A 24,748-nucleotide genomic window follows, 5' to 3' on the forward strand; every position below is an offset into this window, starting at 1 on the left:
GGTTAACTAGGTGATAAGGGAGTGTCCAATGAGAGGGACAGCCTAGGCAGATTGTCTCCTTCTTCCTCAAACCCATTCTCATTTCTACCTAGAATTTCCATATCTCAGAAAATGGTACTAACTTCCAGCTGATTGTTCAGGTCACAAACCTAGAGTCATCCCTTCTCTTCCCCATCTACACTGCCGATTCCCATCGGTTCCACCTTCAAAACATCATGAATCCTTCCTTCTTCATTTCTCGTACACCCCCATAATCTAAGCTACTATCATCATTCACCTACTGCAACACCTCCCCCCCCCTTTATCAATCCCCTACATTCACAATTACACACAGCAGTGGATAATAAACATGTAAATCAAATCATGTCAACCCTTCAAAGCTCCCAGTATGCTTTAAATAAAAATTTAAATCCTAATTCTGGCCATTAAATAATTTGTATCTCATTCCCACCTACCTTCTTACTGCACCACTGTGCCTCTCTGCTCCTTGCATGGATCAAGCTTATTTCAGTTTTGTTTGTCATTTTCTCTGCCTGCAATACTTCTTCTTCAGGTCTTCACACAGATGATCCCTTTTTATCATGGGATCATCCTACAGAAGCACCGATAGAGTGAGGTTTTCTCTGATTATCAAATTGTTGTCTTAGTACTCAGTTTTGTTTCTCTTGAAGCACATATCACTTTCTGAAATTAACCTGTTTGTTTACATGCTAATATGCTATTTCTGTTCCCATGACTAGGATATATTCCCCTTGAAATTAGGTACTTTCCTATGTTGTTCCCATTATATTTCTGGTAATACCCGTAGTGGAAACAATTACTTGATGTTTTCATCAGCTTTTTCACTGCTGTGACTAAATGATCTGACCAGAAAACTATAGAGGAAGAAAAGTTTATTTGAGGGCTCACGGTTTCAAAGGTCTTAGTCCATAGACTGGTGGCTCCATTCCTCAGGCCTCAAAGTGAGGCTGAGCATCATGGCGGGAGAGGGTTGCAAAGAGAAGCAGCTCACATCATGGTCATCAGGAGGTAGAGATTCTAATGGCCATATATAAAGATGTTCACCAAAGCCACACCATAATTCCCACCTCCTCCAGCCACACCCTATCACTTCTGTTACCACTCAGTTATTCCTATCAGGGGATTAAATCACTGATTCGGATAAGACTCTTACAACCCAATCATTTGTTCTCTGAACCTTCTTGCATTGTCTCACATGTGAGCTTTTGGGGGATACCTCACATTCAAACCATAACACTTGACTTTATCAGTGAATAAATGAGTGAATGGGTGAAAAATCCCATTGCAAAGGGAGTCTCTCTTGTGGTGGGAAAACGAGAGGAAGCCAGTGAAGCTGGAATGAGGGGGCAGCTATGGGATGTAGTTGGAGAGGGGTAGGTAGGGTTCAGATCATAAAGGCCATTTTGGCCATGCTAAGGAGTTTGGAATTTGGTTCTTGTATGAGTCAGGGTTCTCCAGAGAAACAGAACCAATAGTGTGTACACATATGTGTCTAATATAACATAGTTTTATTATAAGGAGTTGGCTCAAGTGATTAAAGAAAAGTTGAGAAATCCCAAGATCTGCAGTCCTAACACAGAAGACTCAGGAGAGCCAATGTGGAATCTCAGAGTCCAAAGGCCTGAGAACTAGGAGAGCTGATAGTGTAAGTTCTAGTCTGAAATCTGGAGGCACTTAGACCCCCAAAAGCCTATGCCTCAGTCCTAGTCAGAAGCTTGGAAAAGGCTGGTGTCCCATGTCATGCAGCCAGTAGGAGCGAATGGTTCCTCTTTACTCAATCTTTTTTGTTCTATGCAGATCTCCAATTAATTGCATGAGAGCTATTCACATTAGGGAGGGCAAATTGCTTTGCTCATTCTACAGATTAAAATGATTATTTCACTCAGAAACATTCTCAAAGTCATACTCAGAATAATTTGTAGCAAAACATTTGGGCATCTGTGGCCCAGTCATGCAATGTATAAAATTATCACAATTCTTATTTTAGTAACAGTATGAAGGTATTGACATATTGGAGCAAGGGCTATTTTATTCACCATGTAACATAAAGCTTCTAACAAATGTCTCATGTGTAGTATAGAAATTGTTGAACAAACAGGCATTATTATCTCCACTCAATATATGGAAAGAATAGACTTCAGGAACTCAGAATTCTAAGATCTGGGCTCCTTGATCTTATTTTCCTATCAACAGATATTTCAAAACATGGATTAAGGACCTAGGAATTAGACCAGAGACTCCATACCTACCAGAAGAAAAAATAGACCCAACTCTCCATCTTGTCAGCTTAGGAACCAAGTTCTTCAACAAGACTCCTAAAGCTCAAGAAGTAAAATCAAGGATCAATAAATGACATGGTATTAAACTCAAAAGCTATTTACAACAAGAAAACAACCAAGAATGTGAAGAGAGAGCCTACAGAATGGGAGAAAATCTTTACCATCTGCACCTCAGATAGAGCATTAATCTCCAGAATATATAAAGAACTCAAAAAACTCTAGTCAGAATAGCAATTATCAAGAATACTAGTAACAATAAATGCTGGCTAAGATGTGTGGGGGGGAAGGTTCACTAATACATTGTTGGTGGGATTGTAAACCACTCTGGAAAGCAGTATGACGCTTCATCAAAAAAGTTGGAATGGAACCATTCTTTGACATAGTTTCCCACTCCTTGGTTTATACCCAAAGGACTTAAAATCAGCATACTATAGTGCTGCAGCCACATCAATATTTATAGCAGCTCAATTCAAAATGGCTAAGCCATGGAACCAACCTAGATGTCCTTCAAAGATGAATGCATAAAGAAAATGTGGTATATACACAATGGAATATTACTCAGCCATAAAGAAAAAGGAAATTATGGTATTTGCTTGTAAATGGATGGAACTGGAGACTATCATGCTAAGTGAAATAAGCCAATCCCCTAAAACCAAAGGCTGAATGTTCTTTCTGATATGTGGATGCTAACACAAAATAAGAGGGGCAGGGAAGAATAGTTCTTTGGATTAGACAAAGGGGAATAAAGGGAAGGGAGGGGAGATGGGAATAAGAAAGACAGTAGTATGAATTGGATATATCTTTCCTATGTTTATACATGAATACATGTCAGTGTAGCTCCACATCATGCACAACATCAAGAATGGAAAGTTATACTCCTTGCATGTATGTATAATATGTAAAATATACTCTACTGTCATTTATATCTAAAAAGAACAAATAAAAATTTTTTTTTAAAAAGGGAAGAGAGGCTGGGGATAGGGCTCAGTGGTAGATCTGGTCTCTGAATGGGGAAAAAAGGAGGAAGTTTTATGTCAGATTCCACTCGTTTTTGGATATAGAATTCCAAAATCCATGGAATTATTATTTCAGGTTTCAAACATTATAGGCTTTGGATTTTCTTACACTACTACATGATATTTGCATATTATGAAAACAGCATGGTATTATTTTATATAACATTATGAATTCCAATTTATTTGGAATGACTTGAGAGGGAACTGGTAACTCAGCACGTGGTACATACGTTACACTGATTCATTTATTCAGCATTTGTTAATGAGCAGTTGTCACGTACGTACGACGTGCTGAAGTTACCATTCCTGAACTCAAGTTCTCTGAGCAAGGTTGAAGAGAACATATACAACTGGATCCTTTTTGGAATTCTTTTCCAGTCTGTCTTCTTTGGGACTTTAGAGGTGATGATGCAATTCAAAATACATTATTTTGTTTAAATATTATTTTGATACTCTGAGCTTTCTCTTCTCCCTGGTCCCATTTTAGAAATGAACAATTGGGAGCTGGGAGTGGAGCTCAGTGGTATAGCACTTGCTTTGCATGTTCTTGGCTCTGTCTTCAATCCCAGCACCACACACAAACACATAAAGTAGATGTGAACAAAGATGTTAAGAGACCAATCATATGCTATATTGTATGTATGTTAACAGTGAGTTCATGCCTAACAATATAACTTCAAATGCAGCTTCTCGGTGATAAATAGATGGAGCAAATTGTTTAATATTAATACACAGAGCTAAAACTTTTCTTCAGCAAGTTTTAATTTTTTTGTTTGGTTTTGTTCACTTTTTTGCCTTTTAATAACTGTCATATAAGGGGCTGGATATAGGAACTCCCTCTAGTGGTGAATTTTGTACATACACTTATTTGGTCAAATATTAGAAGCCAAGGGATAGCATGAAACTGCCCTAGAGGTCCCTTTTATGGCAAGTTTTTAGGTAGAAATCACCTGTAATTGGTTATCTCTAATAGAGAGGGAATATGACTAAGTAATTATGCACATGGGATTTGATTGGCTTTGATGTCTAGTACCAGGATTTAAGGTCTGATGCTGTCACTCTCTGAAGCATTAGAGTGCATCTGGAGCATCTGAAGTGAATGTTAAAACACAGCTTTCTTGGCCCAAGCCCTGGATTTTCTGATTCAGTGGGTCTGGAGTGAGGACCAAGAAATACTTTTGAATGTGGACGTATAGCACTTTCTCAGGTGATATTGATTCTGATGATTCAAGGACCAAACTAAGTTTTAACGTTTTACAAGGTTTAGGAGGATTAAATGGAATATTAGATATTGAGTGCCTAGTGTGATACCTGACATAGTAAATACTCTATAATAAAGTTTTTTTCTATTAATATCATAGAGTCATCAGTGTTTTGTAATTTGAAAAATTCAAAATATAAGATGGAACTTTTAAATAATGTTGTCGAGCTAATATTGTTAGCTAAGTTTTATTAGCGATTTTATTTATCATTAAGGTATTTGTGCTTGGCATACTATAAACACTACTAATATACCCATTTCTATAATTATTTATACATTAATCTTTTTGCACATTGATTTGAAAAATTGATACAGAGTAGGATAAAAACACACATGGGGGTATTGTGTCAAAGAGACACAGAAGTCAGTTGAAAGAGCTATGGCCAAAGCTGAAACAATTGAGCCACAAAATAAAGTAGTAAAGGAAGATAACCTAGAGCAAAAGGTTAATATCCCTGAATCCTTGCTGAGATAAATCAATGATTGAATGAATAAGTAAATAAGGAAATAGATGGAAAAGAGACAAATCTCCTATGTAGAAGAATTCCAAATGATTTATATAGACACAGTATCCTCAAGGAGATGGAATAAAACTGCCCATTCCTTAGGAAAGGCAGCAGAATACAACAGACACTAGTATGGCAATATGTAAATCAATGGAAGTGTAACTGATGTGATTCTGTAATCTGTATACAGGGTAAAAATGGGAGTTCATAACCCACTTGAATCAAAGTGTGAAATATGATATATCAAGAACTATGTAATGTTTTGAACAACCAACAATAAAAATAAAATAAAATAAAATAAAACAGAAAAACTGCCCATTCCTTAAGTGTGGACAAAATACAAACAAATAAGTAAATAAAAATAAAAACATACAGCATGGAAATGGGAAAAAAGAGTAGCTTTGTGGCTGTGATGATAGTTCCATGGTAGAGTGCTCGCTTAGCAGGTGGAGACCCTGGGTTTTATTCCCAGCACTGACAAAAAGAAAAAAAAATAGTTTAATAGTGGAGAAACATGACAAACAGTACTAAGCAGATGGTCAAGGTCAATACTGAAAGTGGTAATTATCGTTTCCAGTGTGTAACCGTTTTATGACATGATAAAAATGGTATCTTATACCTGTGGTCTTCCTCACCAAAGCCCATAATTTCAGTGTAATCATGAGAAAAACATCAAATAAATCACAGATATTTTACAAAAACCTGACTAGTATTCCTCAAAACTGTCAAGATTATAAAAAACCAAGGAAAGTTTGAAAAACTATCATGCCCAAGAGGAGCTTAAGGAGAAATGAGAAGCAAGTGCAATGTGGTGTCCCAGATCAGGTCCTGGAAAACAAAATGGACATTAGGTAAAAACTAAGGGAATGTGAATAAAGTATGAAAAAATAAAGCAAATGTTTTTAACTTTTAGAAAAAAAATTGATACATGTTTATTAGAAGTGGAGACTCTGTGCTTCTCCCTGTTTGACAGATAGTTACATCTTCTCATGCAGTGCCAACCATGTCTCACCATGGTGAAGATCAGAAATGGCCATATTGGGCTCTTGGTCATCAGGACTGCTTTCAACTCTGGCAAAATGGATACTGTCACTATCAATGACCCCATCATTGACCTCAGTTACATGGTTTGCATGTTCCAGTATGATTCCACTCATGGTAAATTCAATGGCACAGTCAAGGCTGAGAACAGAAAGGTTGTCATCAATGGAAAACCCATCTCCATCTTCTAGGAGTGAGATCCCACCAACAGCAAATGGCGTGATGCTGGATGTTGATTATGTAGTGCAGTCCTCTGGCATCTTCACTGCCATGAAGACGGTTGCTGGAGCTCACCTGAAGGCAGCCCCTTCTGCTGATGACCCCATATTTGTGATGGGTGTGAACCATGAGAAGTATGACAACTCCCTCAAGATAATCTGCACCATCAACTGCCTAGCCCCCTTATCCAAGGTCATTAGGACAACTTTGGAGGGACTTTTGGAGCATTAGGAGGGACTCATGACCAAAGTCAATACCATCACTGACACCCAGAAGACCATGAATTGCTCCTCTGGGAAACTGGGATGTGATGGCCATGGATGCCCAGAATATCATGCCTGCATGCACAGGTGCTGTCAAAGCTGTGGGCAGGGTCATTCCTGAGCTGACTGGGAAGCTCACTAGCATGGCCTTCTGTGGGCCCACCCACAAAATGTTGGTCTAGGATCTGACGTGCCACCTGGAGAAATCTACCAAATATGATGACATCAAGAAGATGGCAAAGCAAGCATCAGAGGGCCCCCCAAAGGGCATCCTGGGCCACGTCTAAAACTAGGTTGTCTCCTGTGACTTTAACAGTGACACCCAGTCTTCTACTTTTGATGCTGGGGCTGGCATTACTCTCAACAAGCACTTTGTCAAGCTCATTTCCTGGTATGAAAATGTTGCTATGGCAACAGGGTGGTAGACTTTAGCATGGCCTCCAATGAAAAGCCCTGGATCACCCACCTCAAGCCATGAAAGGAATAGAGGGACTTTCAGCAGCTGGAGAGTCCCTGCCCCAACTCACAGAATCCTCCCTCCTTCCACTTTCCATCCCAGACCCCCTGGAGGAGAAAAGGTGAGGAGCTTAGGGAGCTCAACTTTATCACATACCATCAATAATCTACTGTACTTAGCTGAGATAGATAAATAGATAGATAGATCTCATTAATACTGAAAAGGAAAAAAATGCCAATGCTATCATAATAAAATGGTATGTTAATATTAGGTAAAGATCGCCGTAGGCTGATCTGTCTATTTGCATCTGTATTATCTACCCACCTGAAGTAAGAGGTAGAAAATATATATAATATATAATAAACACAAAGGCAGTCTTATAAAAGTAGGATTTTATATGTATTTCGCCTTTGGCATTACAGGATTTATTTACATTATGAAGAATGTCAAACATATAGAAAATAGTTAACAGACTTATATACAAACTAGGTATATTTTTCTGTATTTGTTTCAGATTTTTAATAATCAAATTCCGGATTAAGTTAAAGCTCCACCCATTTTTTCCCCTCAGGATAAAAAGTACTCCTCTGACCAGTACTTTTTCTCATGATGGTTTCTTTCTTCAAGTTGGAGTATATTCTTCTCATGCCTGTTTTTGTATTTTTGCTTTATATGCATTAATGATACAGGGTTTTTGTTGTTGTTGTTTTTAAACTTTTTGCAACTGGAACAATATTTTACATATCTTTTTGAAATTTTTTTTAACTATAACATGATGTTTTAGAGGTTTATCTGTAGTTTTACATTTAGTACAGTATAGATTTGTATTGTAGGAATGAATCACAGTACTGATGTTGTTTGCTTTCAGTTTTTGTTACAAAATATGCTATAGTATGTATATTCTTGATTTTTCTCTAGAGTATCTATACAGATTGTCTTTTCATGTTCTTTGTAATAACTTTTGTAGGATAGGAGTTATTAATTTTAATTAAGTTAGATCAAGTTAGAATTTATTTTTTGAATAGGCCATGAGGTAAGGATCTAACTTTCTCTTTTTCCATGTGGATAACCATTTATGCCAAATGAATTTATTGAATTATTCATCCCCAGTTGATTTTTATTACTACTTTGATCATATAATTTAGTTTCTCTGCATAGGTTTGTAGGTTTGGGGGCATTCTATTCCATTGTTTTGTTTGTCTATTTCTGTGCCAATACTAAATCATTTTAACTAGAGATAAAATATTCTAAAGGATTAAATAACTCAAGACCAAGAGAAACCTGGTAGATTTATAAGATGAACCAAGTTGGTGTTACAGGAATACCTGTATTCTACCTGAGTTGTCAGGCTCACTTTGTACCTTCCCTGCTGAACACTTGGAACAGTGATCACCATTTTAAACTGAAAATTCCAAGTTCCTCATTGAAGCAATCTCTCTGAGATTGTTTTGAGAATAGTTGGCCTGCTGAATAAGAGTCGAAGCACCATCAATGGTCAATGAAACAGTATGTTTATATTTTTAACAACAGAATATCACAGTAAAAATCCGGGTTAAATTATAGCTGTTTGTGCTTTTATACTTTTTACCAAAAGCCTAAAATTCTAGACTAGTCTATTTGAAATAATACATTTTACTTGTATTGGAGACACTTATGATGTATAATATTTACAGGGTTAGTCTAAAGGGAAGAAAGAGTAATATTTCTTCAGATTACCAGTTTTTAGATATACTTCTCATTGTGATAGCAGAAACTAATAAACACAGTGTTTATATGGCAAATGCCATGAAGTGAAAAATGCAGAGATTTATTATAGTCTAGGTCTATATTCTGGAAGTAAGTGAAACATCTGAACATTTTTAAAACATGCTTTTTTATCCAGATGATGTTATAATATAGAAAAAAGAAATATATTTTTTCATGCCATATATATATTTTCTTCATGCCCAAATATATTTTTTCATGCTGGGCATGGTAGTGCATGCCTATAATTCCATCTATTTGCAAGGCTGAGGCAGATGGATTGCAAGTTCAAGGCCATCTTGGGCAACTTAGCAAGACCATGTCTCGATATAAAAATAGGCTGGGGATGAAGCTCAGTGGTAGAGTGTTCCTGGGTTCAATCCTCAGTACTGCAAGAGAGAGGGGAGGGGAGAGGGAAAGAAGGGGTGGGGGAGGGAGGGAGGCTAAAATTCTTACTTTCTTAAAAAATTCCATATATATTTTTTGCTTTTAAAACATAAACTGGAACAAGTAGATCCACTGTTGGATGCTATCTGACATCTTCTCCTTTTCCATAGTGATGACTGCAATTGTAAGTACATATCTGGTTGGGTCCTGATGATTTGTGGATTGAGTCTGTGCAGATACCATGACTGTATGTGAATATATCAGAGGGTGAGCAGAGCAAATGTGATATGTGGTCAATCTATTTTTCTTGAATGCATAATATTTGCTGAATACATATATATGTTTTTCCAATTTGTGATTTGCCTCTTAGCTTTATGTTTTCAAAAAAGCAGACAATCATATTTATGTGGTCCATTTTAGTGGTATCTAACACTGTAATTTGCTTTTATATTTTTGAAAGCCTTTTTCCCAAGTTGAGATCAATTAAGCATTTACCTTTTCTCCCCTATAACTTTATAAGGTCTCATTTGATGCAAATCATTTTTAACTCATTTAAAACTTACTCGTTCTACATTGTGTTGAAACAGTGTTATATACTTTCTCTAAGTACTTACCATTCCCAGTACTCTTGGTTTAATAATGTATAGCTTCCTTTATAATTTGGGACCCCATGTATTTCCTTCCCTTTTATTGGTCTCATAGAGACTTCTCTAAAGTGTTTGTCTAGAAATGGGAGCAGAATCTTAAATTACAATTAAAAAATGGTATTTTAACTTTTTATTTAATTTTTAACTATAGACTTTTATTTATTTATTTTAGTTTTGTTTCTGATGGATACATAGTTGTACATACTTATGTGGTGATGTTTTTGATACATGTATACATTGTATATAATCAAATCAAGTTATTTAACATATCCATCTTCTCAAACTTGATCATTTCTTTCTAGTCATTTTCTTTTCTTCTAGTTATTTTGAAATATATAATTCAATATGGTTAACTGTGGTCAGCTTACCATGCAATAGAACACCAGAACTTAAAATTGCTTCTTGACCCTATCCTTTTATCGTGCAGAACATTGTTTATCTGGATAAAATGTGGTCTAGCAGAGAACATTGTTTGTGTGGAAACACTGGGATTCTATTAATAAAGAGGGGGCAATGAATCTGGCCAGAACAACAGTGTTTTCTGCTTCTCCTACTAATTTTCAGATTCTTTGTATGACTTTCTGCTTCATGGACTTTTCTGTTATTTGGGGAGTTTGTATTTACTTGGAATTCTTTTTCAAAAGCATCAGGAGTTCCTAAAGATCATTTAAAGTGGTTCCTATGATGTAGGTTTTACCTTTCATTCCAGGTAAGATATGATTGTGAGAACATTACTGGCCAGGTCCAGGCCACTGGGCTGTTAGCATATTCCAGAATGAAGCTGCTGTCTTTACTCCAAGTACAGACAGCCACATCACTTGGGATAGTCTCACATAGCAATGGCTGGTTGACTCTTTTAAACTAATATCCTCCTTGATTCAGTATCTATTATTCTTCATTATGAGATTAGAAGACTTCTAGTTTCTTCCCCAGTTCTTTAGCTGAGCAAACCCCACTTGGGTACTTCTCCGTCCTGAGTTTGAGCTAATGATTTAACTCATACTCTTACCTTGGAGTTTTAGAAGTAAGGTCTGTTTTTTCTTGTTCATGTTTCTGGGCATTTCTGCATGTATCCCCTAGGGTATTAGCCTATACTCAACCGGTCTCTTGTTTCTAGACCTGCATTAATTTGTCTACAGTCTCTATACTCATATTTTCCTGCTGTGATTTTTTTGGGGGAGTCTCTTATGAAGCAAGACTGTTAATGCACCACTCTTTAACTATATCAGTTCTAACTGTCGTAGTCAGCCCATTATAGCTTTGGGGTTGCTATTTCAACCTCTTTTGGAGATGAACTCTCACCATTCTCCTTCAAAGGGTTGCATGACTCTTGGCAATATGAATATTGAAATTCTTATGGGTGGCTAGTTATCAAGGATATGAGTAAATTGCACCTCTCTGCAGAAATGCCTGGTCATTTGGGTCTTAAGTATCCCTAGAACTGAATGGTTATATTGTTCCTTTCAAGGTTCATTCATTTATTCAGCAAATATTTATAAGTATCTAATGTCCTATGCACTGAGCTAGGCAATGGAGACACATGATAATAATGAACTTATCTGAGAGCTTGTATGCTAGTGGGGCTACAAATAGATTGACAGATAATTAGACTGAAGTGAGATAAGTGCCAGGAGGGAGGGCATAGAAAGATGGCATGTAACTAAGAGTAGTTACACTGAAAGCTATGGTAAATCAGCAAGTCTACTGTCAGCTAGTAGGTTGTTGAATTCTTTATATCCTTCATTGTGTGCAGATTATCCAAGAATCTTTCTTATATACGCTTGGACTCAGCCACTCTGGAATGGAGTCTCTCACACTATCATTGCTATTATTTGATAATGGAAAATATCTAGGGAGTTTGTATACCTTCCTGTTTGTATAGTAGACTTTGGTGGATTCTGAATTTACGTTTCTATGACTTTTCTTAAAATGGCCACAAAATCCATTAGTGAACAATGAGCTAGGTTAGAGTCCTTGGGGACTTATTTTTTTAATATATATATATATTTAGTTGTAGATGGACACAATGTCTTTATTTTTATGTGGTGCTGAGGATTGAACCCAGTGCCTCACACTTGTAAGGCAAGTGCTCTACCACTGAGCTACAGCCCCAGTCCTGGGGACTTATTTTTTTAAAAAACTATTGAACAAAATTTTATTTGAGTTCCTTTTTAGAAAGTATGTACATAAAATGAGATTGGGTACAATAGACCAAAGGCTACCTAGAGACCACATGTTGAAGATTAACAGGTGATGATTTCTACCATCATTTCTCCCTCTCACAACGTTGGAAGCTCTATTTGGCTTCCCCCAAGTTGCCTTGCTGTCCAAGTTTCACCCTCATATTCTGGACTTCATGGTCCTGGTGACATCTTTATGAGTATTTCTGTATGCCACTGCCATGTGGCTTCCTAATGCTTGTTTCTTAGTATGCCTTGTTAAGTTCTCTTCTGCATAAAGGTCCTCTGAGAACTGAGTGCCAAGTTATACAACTTGGCTATTCTACCATTGTTATGGTTTGGATATTAGGTGTCGCCCAAGAGATTCTGTGTTGGATGCAGGAATATTTATAAGTGAAATGATTAGACTATTGGAGCTGAACCTCATTAGTCCATCCTAGTTTGAATGGAGTAACTGGGTGGTAACTGAAGGCAAATAGGGATATGACTAGAGGAAGTGGGCTACTGGGGGCATGTCTTAAAGGGGTTCGTCTTCACTACTGCCTCTTCCCCTTTCTATCTTCTTCCTGGTCATTATGAGCAGAGCAGTGCTCCTTTGTCACTACCCTTCCACCCTGATGTTCTGCTTCACCTTGGGCTCAGAACAGTAGACGGGGCCCTCCATGGACTGAAACCTCTGAAACCATGAGCCAAAAGAAACTTCTACTCCTCTAAGTTGTTCCTGCCAGATATTTGGGTCACAGGGTAAAAATCTGACTAACACAAACAGCCTCTGTGTTATGTTGGTCAATTTTCTTATTTGGTCTCAAAATTTTCTTTTGGTAAATATTTCTTTTCTGCTAGAATTTTGGATGGAATAATTACCACAGATGCATAGTTATATATTCATATATGTTATATGTATACCTGTGGAAAAGATTTTTCTCTGTCTTTGTCTCTCTCTCTGTCTCTACACACACCCACACACACACATTCTTTTCTATGAACATAAAAACATGCGATAACACAATTTATTTTTTAATGGGATTGCTCTACACAGAGTGTCTTGTAAATTTTAAAAAATTGATAATGTCAGTGCGTCAAAATGCATTCTACTATCATATATAACTAATTAGAACAAATTTAAAAAATGAAAAATAAAAAATTGATAATGTATCTTGGAAATTCTTCTATCACGGAACACCTACATCTATCTTACTCTGTCTAATGATGATATAGTATGCAGTGGTGTGTGATCTTTCCACTATGTATTTAGTCATTAACTTATCATTGGACATTTAGGCTGTTTACCAATTTTTGCTAGTATAATAACGCTGAAGTATCATAACTTATCAATGTATACAAGTGTGTGCATTTCTACAAGACAAATTCCAAGACATTATAATTGTTAGGTTTAAAGTTCAGATTAGTAAGGCCAAACTGTCCTTCAAAAAAGATGTGCATTCCCCTCAGCACTTGTTTGAGAGAGAATATTAGTTTATCTTTTTACCATTACTGAATATTAACTATCTTTTAAATTGTTGCCAATAGTGAATAATTCTTTCACTATTTACATTAAATTTTTTAAAATATTAGTGAAATTGAGCATCTTTTTAAGGGCCCCAAGTTTTTGGGATATTTTAAAATATCTTATTTGGAAAAAAATTTCAAGCTTGCCCAAAGCTACAGATATAAAAAGAATACCCAGGTTCTCTGTTGCTAACATTTTATCCATTTACATTATCATTTGTTCCCATGATATATGTATACATGTCTGTGTGTGTGTACACATTTTTTTTTACAAATATTTGAGGATTACATCTATTATAGCCTTTTACTCTTAAATATTTCTGTGTATATTTGATAAGAATATAAATGCTCTTAAATAATCTCAATTCCACAAATTTATATTGATATAATACTTGTATGTACCATTAGTATTCCAGGTTTGTCTGTTGACCTAATAATGTCTTTGGTGGCATTTATTCCCCTCCAGTAAAAACTCCAATCTAGGATAAGTTATTGCACTCAATTATCTTTCTTCTCCAGTCCATTTCAGAATGGAATAATTCCTCAGCTGCCTTCTTTAAGAATATCTAGTTCCCACTCTTCCTGTCCCACTTTTTTCATAGAGTATTCATCATTTTGTACTTGTCCATTGTTTTCTTGAAAGAGATGGAACAATGAAGTGCATAGCTGATGGTTTTCATTTTCAAAATATCATGTCTAGAGGTTCATGTTGGCCATCACTCTTTTTAAAAATTTTTTAGTTGTAGATGGACACAATACCTTTATTTCTTTATTTTTATGTGGTGCTGAGGATTGAACCCAGTGCCTCACATGTGCTGGGCAAGTGCTCCACCACCAAGTCACCACTCTAGGCCCATCCATCTCTTATTAGTGATAGTAATAGTCCTATACCAAGTCTTCAATGAGTCAGTCTCTCTTTCTCTCTCTCTCTCTCTCTCTCTCTCTCTCTCTCTCTCTCTCTCTCTCTCTCTCTGGTACAAGGGATTGAATCCAGGGTTGCTTTACTACTGAGCCACATTCCCAGTCCTTTTTATTTTTTATTTTAAGACAGAATCTCAATAAGTTGCTATGGCCTTGCTAAGTTGCTGATGCTGGCTTTGAATTTGTGATCTTCCTGCCTCAGTCTCCCACGTTGCTAGGATTACAGGCATGCTCCACCAGCTCCAAATTGTAAATAATATAAAAATTATTGAGATATTTTACATTTTATTATGTCTTAGAAATCTGCTGTGTATTTAATAATCCATTTTAATTTCAACTATCCAAGTTTCAGATGCCCTAGAGCTACATGGGGCTAATGGCTATCATATGGTCTAGTACTCAAAATAATGTGTGTATTTTGGACAGTGAAGATCTAGAATGATAATGTAGATAATCTATCTTTATGCTTTGCATTACTCAATGTCAGTTGCCATAGAGCAAATACCCCAGAAAAGGGTTTCTTCTCTCCATAAGACTTGACTTTGACATAACCTCAGATCTTTATATACTTTTTACATAGAATTGCAGAATTTTAAGATGGATGAGAAAATACAGTAACCTTTTAGTAGAAAACATACACATGTAACTATTTGCTTCTCGTGCTTACTGTATCAAGAGTTACTTGTGTTATTTTCAATATGAGACCATAGATGATGGGTATATCTATATTGATCTCTGTACTTCTATTATAGATTGATTAAAAAAATAAAAAGTAAAATTGCTTCTTCTTAGATTTGAATAGGAAAGGAAAAGAGGCAGCTTTGATAAAAACATCATTCAAATTTAACTTCTTAATTTGGTAAGTCAATAGGGAACATTTTTCTTGGCTGCTATTAAAGGCAGAAGGTTTTAATCAGATAACATTTCAAATTAGTGGGTAAAGATAATGTAATAAATGATCTTAGGACAACTGAACATCCATCTGTAGAACTATAAAATAATAAGGGTGGATCACAATTTACTACTATACTCATATAATGCCATGTGGAGCTAGAACATTTTGTCTCATACATTGTTGGTGGGGGGCAAAATTAGAAGGCATTCTGGCAATATCAATTTAAACTGCATATTTTCACTTTTAGACATTTATCTAACATATATGTTCATGCATGTGCATGAAGAAATATGTAAAATATAATTCACCATAGCTATTTTTAATTCACTGTTGCTATTTATAATAGCAAAATTATAATATATCTATATAGTAGATTAATATATATATTTCTTTAAAAATTAGACTGATATATAATGTGCTAATATATTTTAAAATTCACTCTAAGGTAAGTCAAGAGAGAAAATCATCCTCTAGATTAGGGGATGGCAAACAATGCAACTTGCTTCCTGTTTTTTTTTTTTGTAAAGCATCTTTTATTGGAACACAGCTTCTCCCAGGAGAATTTATCATTTACCCTATATGGGTTTTTACATATGCTTTCTTCTGGCCCACGACTGAGCCCTTTTCTTCTGTCATCACATCTCTGGCTGCTCTCCATCTATTTCTGGTACTGGTTGTTCTGACACTCTGATGCATAACAGCTTTTCTTTTTAATTTAACAGAAGACTTTATGCTACTTTGAAGTCTCACTCAGGAGAGAGCCATGGTTATCTCCTTGACATCTTCCTCATGATTTTCTCTGACTGTGTTTTGTATTTACTGACTCCTTGCTTGCCTGATCTTGGTGTCTATTGGTTATATCTTGGCCTCCCTTGCTTGGTTCCAGTCCCTCTGGATATCCTAACTTCTCAGTGTTCAGCCACACCTGCTTAAAGCCAAACAAACCCCAATAACAACCATATTAAAAAATAGGGACTGTATATATCTGAGGGTGTCTCTTCCAATAATTACAGCAATAAATCTTCCCTGTGAGAAGCCCCTAGGTTCTTCTATGTCCTCCAGACAGTTTGTTCTTTTGTGGCTCTGTTTCAAGCTGTTCCTGAACTTGAACATACCCTGCACTTCTGCCCAGAAAGTTCTATAGTATGTTAGAAGGCAATAAGTGCCTCTCTTCTTACCTCTTTTGTCTCTCTCTCCCTGGAGAGATGCACATTGTCTTGTTTTCAATTCCTAACATCTTATTGAAATCTTTTACTGTTTCTTGTATTGAAATGATGTGTTTTTGTCCTTCCACTTACTCCTTGATCACAAATTGTGCATTAATCATTTTGTATACCATGTGCCTTGGACATCAAGAGTGAGTCTACAAGGTTTAAAAAATTTGAAAAAAATTGGTTCATACTAATTATATAGAGACAGGTTTTATTGTGGCATATTTACATATGCATAAAAATGTAATTTGATCAAGTTCACTTCCCAGTATCTTCCCCACCCTTTCCTCCTCTCTACCCCGGCTCCCTTCCTCCACCTTTATGGTCTTGCTTCTACTTTCATGGCATCCTTTTTCCCACACTCTAGCTTCTTCATATCACTACTTTTATTTCTGAGTCTGACTTATTATGCTCAAAATGATGGTCTCCAATTCCATCCATTTTCCTGCAAATGCCATAATTTCCTTCTTCTTTATGGTTGAATAATACTCCATTGTGTATATTATACCACATTTTCTTTATCCACCCATCTATTGATGAACACCTAGGCTAATTCCATAACTTGGCTATTGTGAACTGTGCTGTGATAAACATGGGTATTCATATATCTCTAAACTGTGCCTACTTTATTGTTTTGCATAAATACCAAGAATGGTATAGCTGGATCATATGGTAGTTTTATATTTAGCTTTTTAAGAACCCTCCATACTGATTTTCAGAGAGGCTATATTAATTTACATTCCTACCAACAGTGTATGAGAATTCTTTTTCCATATCCTTGTTATTTATATTCTCAATGATTGCCATTCTAACTGGAGTGAAATAGAACCTCAATGTAGTTTTAATTTACATTTCCCTAGTGGCTTAAAAATGGTGATTTTTTTCCCATAAAGTTCTTGGACATTGAGAAGTGTGTTTTGAGTTGATTTACCAATTTATTGATTGGGTTAGTTTTTTAAATGTCAAGTTGAGTTCTTTATATATTTTGAATATTAATCCTCTATCAGAAGAATACCTGGCAAAAATTTTCTCCCACTCATTAGGTTTTCTCTTCATTCTGTTGACTCCATTGCTGTGCAGAAGCTTTTAAATTTTTTATCATTTTTATTTACTGATTCCTGTTCTTATTCGGGAAGTCTTCGCCTGTGCCTATATAATGTTGAAGTGTCTCCCTTATTTTTTTTCTTCTCACAGTTGCAAACACAAAAAGGGTTTGTGCTGTCCTTTAAAATTCATGGCAGCCTTATGACTTTAAGGTTTTATGAATATTAAGGAAATTAATGGGCAGAGAATTCATTCACTAGCAAATATTTATTGTCTACTATGGTGGAGATTTGACAGGGTGCTGGGCTTGTATCAGTGAGCAAAACAAAGATCCCTAGACTCTTTTTAGTGATAAGAAACAAGCAAAGGATAACAGACATAATAAAGCCACAGTTCTTTAGTATGTTAGAAGGCAATAAGTGCTCAACAAAAGAGAGAAACTGAGCAAGTTCAGAGACCAAGAGTGCTTATGTCACCTTTGACAATTCCAGTCCTCTTGTTGTCGCTTTTAAGCATAGGATTTTTTAATATCTGACATCTGAGTCAAACTGTCTAGGCACTTTTGAGCTCATTTAATTCTCATACCAACCACATGAAATAGGTATTATTCTCATTATTCTCATACATATTAGGAAATGAAGATGATAGGGGTTCTGTTAAGCTGGGATTTGAATCTAGGCATTCTGATTTAAAAGTTCAGGATCTTAATCAATATTAATAAGTACCCAGATATCTATGGGAGGAAATAAATCAATATTAATTAGTATCCTGATATCTATGGAAGGAAATAAATCCTCCAAATTCACCACTGTATGAATGCTCAGAATTTAGACAGTGTTACTGATAAAGAATCTCCTTACAGCCAGGGGGCAGCAAATGATTGCTTTTCAACTATGCATCTAGCAAATGGAAAAAAAAAAAAAGTCAGTGATAGCTTTTTTGTTTAATTGTAGTTAACAGGAACCAAAATAAGACAATGGAAGTCTTCCCAGATATTTTCTTTATTATTTTCGAATAAAATTAATTACTTTTGTGCTGATGTTATTTAAAAATATCACTTTAAGGGGCTAGGATTTTGGCTCAATGGTAGAGCACTCACCTAGCACATGTGAGGCTCTAGGTTCGATCCTCAGCACCACATATAAATAAATAAAATAAAAGTATTAAAAATCACTTTAAAATAATAAATTTATAGACTAATATCATCTTGATCTGAATGTTGATCTAAATATCAATCACTGATATCTTTTCACTTTGATTTTATAATATGTTAAGATGCTGGAATATGTGCGTTCCTTAGAAATATTTTAAAATCTCTTTTTGAAACTAGAAAATGTAATAAAATGGGTATTGATGCTAATATATTTTTAATTAATAATAGAACTTAAAATTCAAGTATATATAATACTTTTACAAATATTAAAAAAGGAAGAAAGTGGTATAAAAACAATGGCCACCAACTTACATTTTATTTTATGTTTTCTAAGCTATAAAAAAGGGTGTATGAATTACATACTTTAAATAGAGATTTGGGGGATAGCATTAGAACATTTGAAAGGGGTAATACATAGGATAGCAGAGTGGGGCATTTGGTCTTTAAGGAATGTTAATAAATAGAAACTTATTAATTCTTATATAATTTAGTGGGAAAGGCTTAGATATAATTTCTCTAAATCAAATAGAAAGAACTGGAATTGTAACAGCATCCCTAGCATCCTGGCAACTATGAGTTTAAAGGTGAGGAGATTCATAATTGTTTATTTGCTGTCTTGCAGATACTAATCCAAAGCACCGAGGATAAGCATTCCCCTTGGAGAGGACTGAGGGTGACTGTGCCAGGGCAGCTGGTGCCCTGGGGAGGTGGGGGCAGAACCCAGGGTAAACTGCACACCCTGGGCTATGGGCGATTGGAGAAGCCCCAGCTCCTGTTCAGCCCTTCTTCAGGTTGGGTTATGTGCTGCAGGGGCTCACCCCTTCCAGGGGGTCTTATGGTAATCCCTAAAATGACCCTGCTCCAAAGCATCTCTTCTCATGTGACTACCACCTGGGATCATTTTCTTTTATTTAGAACAATTCTCTTGCAAGCCATTTTTCGTGATTTTAAAAGAGGGAGCCCCAAGCTATAAAACCCGGAAGTACACAAAAAGAGTAGGAAGGAAGTCGAGAGGACATCACTCTGGCCACGGAAGCCATGCGTGCTCTCCTAACACCTGGAAACCATTTGCTTTGCACCAAGTGGAAAAGAACTCTAAGCAGCCACGAGGGAAGAAAGACACAGAAAAGGCAATAGGCTTGAAGGAATTATACCAGCAAACTTTATTTATGCTTTGGGATAACTTCTTTTCTTGGTGAAGTTTCTTGAGAAAAGAGAGGATTCAGCCTTTCTCTTAGGGCTCATCCTCCAGGTCTTATAAATCCCTTCCTTTGGGCCTTTCCCTTCTCTGTCGGCTCCTGCAGCCCCAGGGGTGTCACTGAATAGCTGTCCTCCTATGTCTAGTAATTGCCTGATTACTTGTCTTAGCCCCCATGTTGAGGCAAGGACCGTGTCCTGTTCATAATTGAATCTCCCAGACCCTAGCACATGCCTGGTATAGATTTCCTGAAATAAAGGGAGTCCTTGAGGGCAAAGAGGATGAGAGATGTTTGCTTCTGGGGAGGGGGAGGCAGGCATGGATTCTGGAAGAGAGGGTGACTATGGTAAAATCAGAGGCCTGGAGCTGGCAAGGAGGGACCCACCTCATGATATTGCTCAATGGTTGTCTTTTGCCAAAGTGAGAGAAAATAATAACCTGACTCTTGTGGATTCTCTTCTGATGCCATTTCCCTTACTCTTCCCGCACCTATTAGTAGGGCATTAATATTTGACCAAAAAAAAAAAATTTCTTTTTTTTCAACTAACAAATACGTGAAGAAGTCCATATTACATATACCAAGGAAATCCCTCTGCACAGTGAAGTATATATTCAGCATTTGTCCAAACACTTTTTATGCTATAAATATTTCTATAATTTATATATCCATCTTTCATATATTTATATGTATCTATAAAAGTTTTGATATTTGCACATTTCCCCCTTTTGTGGTCCTAACCTAAGTTGGTCCCCTGGGTACTGCTGCATTGGTGCACATACTTTGTACAGATGGCTCTCAAATTTGAGGTCGTTCTGCCTCACTTTGCTTGCTGAGGCTGCCCAATTATACTTTCATTTCCTTTTCTGAATTGCTGTGGGATGATGCTTCTGCCTCTCTTCCAACTTTTAAAACAGTCTATTTGGTATTTGTTTTAGAAAAATCTGTATTCAAAGCCTCTTTACCAGATTTTAAACTCTTTTGAGCTTCTACAGCTTTACATCCTTTGCATGCTTAGCTTTGCACGTGGCAGGATTCCTACCGCTTGGTCTTTGCACTTGCTGTTTGATTTACAGGGAGTGTTTTCTTCCCACACTTCTGCATGGCTGGCTCCCTCATTCTCTTGAGATCTTCACTCAAAAACACGTTTTCATTGTCTGAAACACTCCTGTCCCACAGACATTTCAGAGCCCCTTTTCCTGCTTTATGTTTTTCTCCTTAGCACAAAATTCATCTAGCTTTCTATAGTTTTTACTCATTTATCTGGTTTATTTTCTGCCTAGACTGTAAGTTCCATGAGGACAGAGATTTTTGTCTCTTTTGTCATGATTGTCCCTAGTGCTTAGCACACAGTAGGAGACCAATAAATATTTAATGACTAAAGAAACAAATAGATAACAGCATTCAAAAAACATAGCAGAAATGAATCAGAGTATATAGGCACTGGATCTGAGCCTAGCACTAATGTCAAGGGAAATGAGTGTTTTTCCCCAACATGTGTGGAAAGGCACTTGCTAAATTAATTCATATTTACCTGGATCTGCTATATTTATGAAAAGCCAACTAATTGTTTAATTGGTGTTTACATATATATATTTTTTAAAAAATAAAACGAGGGTCTATAAAGATTTCCAACCTGTTTCCACATAGCCAAGGGTCTTTGTCTCCTGGATTGCCAGAGAAATGATTATGCTTCAAAGACATCTGTTCAGCTCATCATTTTTGTTTCCTCCTGTGGCTTATACAGTTGAGCCCATTGGTACATATTTGTTTACATAATGTGGCATATGGTATTGGTCAGTTATGGCCATAGCAATGTCCTTAAGATTTGCAGTAGCATTGGCCCTCACATTGTCGATTTTGTCATTAAAAAATCAGATTCCTTTTCTGGAAAACAACTGAGTACTGAGCATGTTAGCAAGAATTTTTAAAAAATATTTATTTTTTAGTTATAGGTGGACATAATGTCTTTATTTTACTTTATGTGGTGCTGAGGATCAAACCCAGTGCCTCATGCATGCTGGGTGACAACTATACCACAACCCCAGCACTGACAAGAATTTTGAATAAAGATACTTAGATTTCTTATCCTGCTGCAAAATAGTGAGTTGCAAGGAGACTTAGTAAGTGAATATGAAAACAGTATTTCTTTTACTCATTGAAAGATTGGATCTGGACAAAATTTAGAGAACTTGGAAACCAGACAAAATGTGGAAAACATTGGGATTTTTGGAAAAATTTGTAAAAATATGAAATAGAATAATTTCACCTTTCATTCTTTTGAATAGTCCTGCTTTTGTAAAGGGTTTGCATTTTTATTTTTGAGTAAATAAAATAAGAAAAATATGCATATTCTTTACCTGATTTTGCTTCTAAAGCAAGAATATTTTATCTTTTAATTCTGATCTCTTTTATTTAGTCTATTTCCCTCCACTTTAATTAGAATTCTTGATTTTGTCAAATAAAAAACAAACGGTAAGGAGAAACTTTATTCAAAAAATTATTGCAGTAGGGAGAATGCTGTGACCATAAGAGCTTGGAGCATCTCAGGTGTAAGGGGAAAGGATGTTTCCTTTATAAGAGGAGAGAATGAGGCTAGAAAGAACTGGGGTAGAGAAGTAAGATGAAGGTGTGGCACATAAGATAGAGGAGGAGAGAAGCTTGGCCAAGGTTTGGTTAACAATTGTTTCCATTGACCAAGAGAACAAGGGATTCAACTAATTATTTATGGGCCAAAGAATGGTAATTTGAAGGGTCTGCCTTTGACCTTGTCATAGGTAAACACGGGGCTTACATAAGTCTTATCCAAGTCCTACAGAAAGGGTGATTCTTTGTAGTGAGCCATTTTGCACAAACTTGGTGGAAGGATCATTTTAACCCTTGTGTCTTCCAGCAGAGGGCTCAGGTAAAATCTCACATTATTAGTTTCTAAATCTTAAAAGGATTTGGAAAACACTGTGGCTTTGTTCTTTCTTTCTTTTTTCTTTTTTTATAGAAGGATTAACATGAAACATTCAGATGGCTGTTAATTTTGACATTTGAAATATCCTTTTCCAGGATATTTCTGGAAAAAAAGGAGACTATGTAAAGTATTTAATTCAAATTAAAAAGTGAAACTAAAAAGGTGTTTTGGAACTTTATATATGCAGATAAAGTACATTCTGGTTTGTATGGTAGCTGACTTGCAGAGGCATTGCATAGTTGCAAAAAATATGAAGTGTAGAAGAAGATCTTTAGAACATTGATTATGAAAATTAATGTTTAGAAAGTTTACCATAAAGGTAAGCATTCAACACATCCTAAGTAACTTGCATTATAGGAAAATTAAAGACTGCTTAATGATCTTCTAAAAATTTCATTCTACAATGAATGACAGTGTTACAGCAGAAAATTGCACAAAAAGAGTGTTAAAAGGTGTTTTATTTGCTTATATTGTGTTAAGAGACCATGAAATATAAAATTTACAATGAGTCGTTTTTTTTTTTCAGAAATGTACTGTGCTAGATACTTTGACTTAGAGATAATTGTTCATTTTATTTTCTCTTTTAGCTATGTAGTCCTATTAAATTCTAATTTTCCTCAAAATGATTCAAAATGAGGAAAATGTAGAATTTTATTCAAGCTGCTGAAATTCTAAAGAGATGCAAAACAAAAACAGACTTGAGTTAAGGAAACTTGTGAGGAGTGCTTGGTAGGTGTAACTACCTCACAGGATAAATTTATTCTCACTGAGCCCTATCTGTGAGGAAATCTAGTACACCATCTGGGTTTTGTCACTCACAGGCTGGGTGACCTCAAGGACACACCAATTTTCCTCCTTCAGTTTCCTCATCTGTTTATGTAGAGACTAGATGGGCTGTAAGGATCACTTTAGTGAATATTAATTGTATTTTAAATATTAATTGTATTTTCTCAAAGCCAGAAATCTCTTAATTTTTTATATTTTTATTTAAAAAAATTTTAATTATTTTTTTAAAAATAAATGACAGTGGAATGCATTACAATTCTTATTACACATATGCAGCACAATTTTTCACATCTCTGGTTGTATACAAAGCATGTTCACACCAATTCATGGTCTTCATACATGTACTTTGGATAATGATGTCCATCACATTCCACCATCATTGCCAACCCCCTGTCCCCTCCCTTCCTCTCCCAGCCCTCTGCCCTATCTAGAGTTCATCTATTTCCCCAGAAATCTCTTGATTTATAAAGGAACTGAAAAAATACTGGATCATCAACAAGGGCAGAGAGTTGCATAAAGATACAGAGAAGTGTGGGCTGGGGTTGTGGATCAGTGACAGAGTGCTTGCCTAGCGTGTATGAGGCACTGGGTTCGATTCTCAGCACCACTTAGAAATGAATAAAATAAAGGCCCACTGACAACTAAAAAATATTTTAAAAAGATACAGAGAGGTGTTTCTACATTTGTAGACGATTTCCAGTTCAGAAAGATTTGTAGGGGGTCTAATTAGGGAAGACAACAGGATAGAGAGAAGAGAAAGAAAGTAAATGGCATAGAAACAACAGTTTCTCTGCAAAGAGCCCTAAGTGCTCAGGGGAAAAATCATTCTTGCTCAGGACCCTTTCCCCAGTCTCCAGCCTTCCTCATTCTTTGCCTGGTAGTTTTACAGGTTCACTGCTGTGCTTGGGGGCTCTCCCCGTTTCTGCTTTTTCTTCTCTTCCTCCTCCTCAGTCTCTGCAAAGTGCTCAGGGTCTCACCAGGCACCAGGCAAGCCTCGTTCTAGTTTGCAGGCTGAGCTGCACCTGTGCCCAGCCTCCCCACCTTCCCCGGG

At 36.2% G+C, this 24,748-nt stretch overlaps 1 protein-coding gene and 1 pseudogene across 2 annotated transcripts in view; both read left to right on the plus strand.

Moving 5' to 3' along the window:
* Positions 1-24,748, plus strand: part of Rbm12b (RNA binding motif protein 12B) — a 355,955-nt gene that overhangs the window by 42,772 nt on the left and 288,435 nt on the right. The window lies entirely within an intron of this gene.
* Positions 6,089-7,482, plus strand: LOC101968437 (glyceraldehyde-3-phosphate dehydrogenase pseudogene; annotated as a pseudogene).

This window comes from Ictidomys tridecemlineatus, chromosome 7, assembly GCF_052094955.1.
Source record: "Ictidomys tridecemlineatus isolate mIctTri1 chromosome 7, mIctTri1.hap1, whole genome shotgun sequence".
Lineage (NCBI taxonomy): Eukaryota > Metazoa > Chordata > Mammalia > Rodentia > Sciuridae > Ictidomys > Ictidomys tridecemlineatus.